General features: G+C 37.2%; 1 long non-coding RNA gene across 1 annotated transcript; it reads left to right on the forward strand.

Annotated features, from left to right (window-relative positions):
- Positions 1-648: 648 nt before the first annotated feature.
- On the forward strand, positions 649-3,602 carry LOC128311507 (uncharacterized). Its single transcript, XR_008289954.1, has 2 exons — positions 649-828; positions 3,406-3,602. It is a non-coding gene; the product is annotated as an uncharacterized LOC128311507 (long non-coding RNA).
- The last annotated feature ends 1,272 nt before the right edge of the window (positions 3,603-4,874 follow it).

Below are 4,874 nucleotides of genomic sequence, written 5' to 3' on the forward strand. Positions count from 1 at the left end.
CCGCTTTGTAATATAACTTGAAGTCTGGAATTGTGATGCCTCCAGTTTTGTTTTTCTTCTTCAAGATTACTATGGCTATTCAAGGTCGTTCATGGTTCCATACAAATTTTAGTATTATTCTAATTCTGTGAAAAATGCTTTTGATATTTTGATAGGGATTGCATTAAATGTGTAGATTACTTTGGGTAGTATAGACATTTTAACAATATTTGTTCTTCCAATCCATGCACATGGAAAGTTTTTCCATTTTTTAATGTCCTCTTCAATTACTTTCATCATTGTTTTATAGTTTTCACAGTACAGGTCTTTCACCTCTTTAGTTAGGTTTATTCCTAGGTATCTTATTATTTTGGGGGAACAATTGTAAATGGGTTAGTATCCAAAATATATAAAGAATTTATAAAACTCAACACCCAAAACCAAATAATCCAATAACAAATGCTCAGAGTTTGGGGCACCTGGGTGGCTCAGTCAGTTAAGCATCTGACTTCGGCTCAGGTCATGATCTCATGATTTGTGGGTTCAAGCCCTGCATCAGGCTCTGTGCTGACAGCTCAGAGCCTGAGCCTGCTTAGGATTCTGTGTCTCCCTCTCTCTCTGTTCCTCCCCTGCTCACGCTTTGTCTTTTTCTGTCTCTCAAAAGAAAAAATGGGCAGAAGACATGAACAGACATTTCTCCAAAGAAGACATCCAGATGGTCAACAGACACATGAAAAGATGTTCATCATCACGTGCCATCAGGAAAATACAAATCAAAACTACAATGAGATATCACCTCACACCTGTCAGAATGGCTAAAATCAACAACACAGGAAACAACAGATGTTGGTGAGTATGTGGATAAAGGGGAACCCTCTTATACTGTTGCTGGGAATGCAAACTGGTGCAGCCACTATGGAAAACAATGTGGAGGTTCCTCAAAAAGTTAAAAATAGAACTACCCTATGACCCAGCAATTGCACTACTAGGTATTTACCCAAAGTATACAAAAAAAAATACAGATTTGAAGGGGCACATGCACCCTGATGTTTATAGCAGCCCTGTCAACAATAGGAGAGAGCCCAAGTGTCCATCGACTGATTAATGGATAAAGAAGATGTGGTGTATATATACAATGGAATATTACTCAGCCATCAAAAAGAACGAAATCTTGCCATTTGCAATGACGTGGATGGAGCTAGAGTGTATTATGCTAAGTGAAATAAGTCAGAGAAAGACAAGTACCTTATTATTTCACTCAAATGTGGAATTTAAGAAACAAAACAAATGAGCAAAGAGGAAAAAAGAGAGAGAGAGACAAATCAAGAAACAGATTCTTAATTATAGGGAACAAACTGATGGTTACCATAGGGGTTGGGGGGTGGGGAGATAGGTTAAATAGGTGATGGGGATTAAAGAGTGCAATAGTCATGATAAGCACTGAGTGATGTAGTGTTGAATAGTGTTGAATCACTATGTTGTACACTTGAAACTAATATAACACTGTACATTAACTGGAATTAAAATAAAAACTTAAAAAATTTTAAAAATAAAAATAAGGTATCTGGTTCATTTCTGTGCAAAAGGGATAGTTTATGTAATAAACAGTGCTTTCAAAATTGGTCATCCAACTAGAAAAAAAAAAGTCCCTACCTTATGCCATATACAAAAATAAATCCCAGATGAATGTAATTTTCTTGCTTCCATCCATCACTGATAAAAGTGGGACTCATTACTATCTTTTTTGAAAGTTATCTGAAGAATCTAATAAAATTAAAAATGTACAGTATCAGTTCAGAATGGTTTGGGCTGCAAGTGACAGGAAATCTGACTGATAATGGGTTAAACAAATAGAGGTTTGTTTTTATCACATATCAAGAAATGTGGAGGGACACAGATGCTAACACTGGATCAACTACTCAACAAGGTCTCAGGAATCTAGGCATTTTTTCCTGTCCTTCTAATCCACCGTGTTTGACATGTTGACTTTTTGTCCCTAGGCTTGCTACTTCATACTTGTAAGATGGGCTGCTGAATCTAGATATCACAACTGCATTCAAAGGTAGAAAAGGAAAATGATGGTGGCCAGGGAAACAAGGGACATGCCACTCTCCTTTTTTGAAGGAAGGCAGTTTTTCCCAGACATCCCCCAGCAAGCTTACCCATATATTTCCTTTGCCATAACTGAATCACGTGTCACATATAGACCAGGGAGTAGGACCACCTTCCTTGAGATCAGGGTTCTCTGCCTAATACCTTAACAAAATTAGCATTCTGTTAGCAGGAAAGAAATGGGAAAATACCAGCTAATTGTGTCTGCTCCATACACTTAACCCCTTGATCAAACTGTTCAGAGTCTATCCTACAGAAATAAAAGCACCAAGAAAACTGCATGCCTGTCAATAGAAGAATGGTTAAATAAATTGTGTTATATCCAAACCAAAGCTATTAAAAACCATGAGTTATACTTATTCCTGTTGACCTGGAGAAAATTGTGAAATAATTCACACCATAGTTTTAATAACAATTAATTATTTTGGGAGTTTGTACATTTAGGGGTGGTTAGCATATGTTACTTCTATAGCAAAAGTTTTACCTAGCTGAATTGTAAATGGCATAATAAAGTCTTTTACCATAATTTCTTGAGAGAAAATTGTATTTGATTTGTACAATTTTACACCATGCATGCTTTTTCAAGAAGGCATATGCCTCCTTGCATATGCCAAAGAGTCCTTATAATTACCTTGGTAAGCTATTTCTGTTAAGAATGCTGGTTAATGGTATAGTTAAGAAAGAGTATTGGCCTGAGGATCAGGAAACCTGAGCAAAATAATTATAATAATGCTGCTACTTGGGAAAAAGTGAAGCACACAAATATAGTCCCCAATTATGGACAGAGAATACAGAGGAAGAGATAAGGCATAAACAAGTGAAAATGAAAACAATAATTGCTACAGGATACTGAAGAACAAATTAACGTGCATATTTTTATAATAAGTGCCATATGCAGTCAAACATTCATTCATTCATTTATTCATTCATAGGGTTTTAGTGCATAAGCTAAGATGTCAGACCTTGCCTAGGTAGCTGTCTCTGCATTCCCCCTTTCTCAGAATTGTTGTCTGAAACTTATTTCTCATTTGGTTTCCTATTTTTGGTAACTGATCTCCTGCCTTATTATCATCTACATAATCTGCCCTGTGCATTGGGCCTGGGGCCTAGCCTTGCTCTCCCCTGTCCCCCTCCTTCCCAGAGACTGGTCCTGATACCTGTCCTGGGAATGGCTAAGTTTGTGCCTCTTGCTGCCTGATTTCCACTATGCTACTTACATGGATCTGAATTGCACCAGCCTCCTTGCCAATCTCTCAGCCTATGATCCAGTACCACCAATCTATCTCTCCCATCAGCCATCTTTCTAACCCACAGGTCCATCCATATCATTTACCTGCTTAAAACCCTTCAATGGGTTTCCAGCCATGACAGAATAACAGGGACCAGATTTACCCTCTGTTTAAAACAACTGAAAAAAAACACAGACAAATATATGGGGAAAAAAATGTCTTCAGACATTGGACATCAAGCAGTACAGAGAAGTAAACCCTGAGAGATGGAAAACAAATGAGGTAAGTTCTACAACTGCCCTGCCTGACCCCTGAAGAGAGTTTTCAGGCCACAGTTCAGGGAGAGGGGATTCAAATGGAGGTTGGTGTTTTCCCTAAGTTGAGGCAGTAGACCTGAGGATTCAGGGAAGCCAGGATGGCTGGAATTCATACAGCAAAATGCCAGAGAGGGAAGAGCTGCATGGAGAGTAGAGAGCTACACAGAGGAAGAGCTCTAGAGACCCATAGAAAGTTCCTCTAGAATCTTCAGCTGAATACTGGTTAGCACAAGTATGTGAAGAAATTATCCAAGGCTGTGGAAAGAATCACCTGCAAGGAGCAGGGAGAAAAATTCCTGGAGCTCATGTAGAGCTAGGATCATTCATATTTCCAATGGTCAGAATGGAGAAAACGTAAAACATATGGAACATCAGGAAAAGTACTCAAGGGCATATTGCTTCAGTAGTAAGGCAAGATTAGCCCTATACTAAAGACTACTCCGGTTTCATAAACTGTGCTTGAAAGTAAGCCTCAAAAGGATAAAATCATTTCCAAGTAATTTATCTATGTCCTATAATAAAGGTCAAAATCATTTAAAGGAATAAAAAACAAAATCCAGAGCACAACATGGTAAAATTCACAGTGTCTGGGGTCCAATGAAAAAGTATCATGCCTGAAAAAAATCATGCATATACAATCACAGAAAAATGCAACAAATAAGGATAAAAATCAATATAAAGAGACCCAGAAATACACAAATGATAAAATTAATTAAAAATGACATTGAGGCATCTGGCTGGCTCAGTCAGTAGAGCATGTGACTCTTGATCTTGAGGTGAGTTCAAACCTCATGTTGGGTGTAGAGATTATTTAAAATAAAATCTTTATTAAAAAATGACATTAAGGCACCTATTATAAATATATTCTATATGTTGAAGAAGGTAAAGAGTGGGCATGTTAAGTAGAAAATGGAAGATATATTTTTAAGGACCCAAATTCAACTTCTAGAGATGAAAAGTACATTGTCTGAGATGAAAAATACAGTGGATGGGAATAGTAACCTTTTTATTTTCCAACAAATATTTGCTGAGGTCCATAAAAAAGATCTTGAAAGTAGAATACTTTCAAGTGTAAGGCTTACTTGTGAAGGAAGCTTCTGTTCTCAAAGATTATATTGTTTCCAACAAGAAGTCTGCTATCATCCTTATCATTGCTATGTACATAAAGTATCTTTTTTTTCAATATATGAAGTTTATTGTCAAGTTGGTTTCCATACAACACCCAGTGCTCATCCCA

The sequence above is a fragment of the Acinonyx jubatus genome, chromosome X (assembly GCF_027475565.1).
Source record: "Acinonyx jubatus isolate Ajub_Pintada_27869175 chromosome X, VMU_Ajub_asm_v1.0, whole genome shotgun sequence".
Taxonomy (NCBI): Eukaryota; Metazoa; Chordata; class Mammalia; order Carnivora; family Felidae; genus Acinonyx; species Acinonyx jubatus.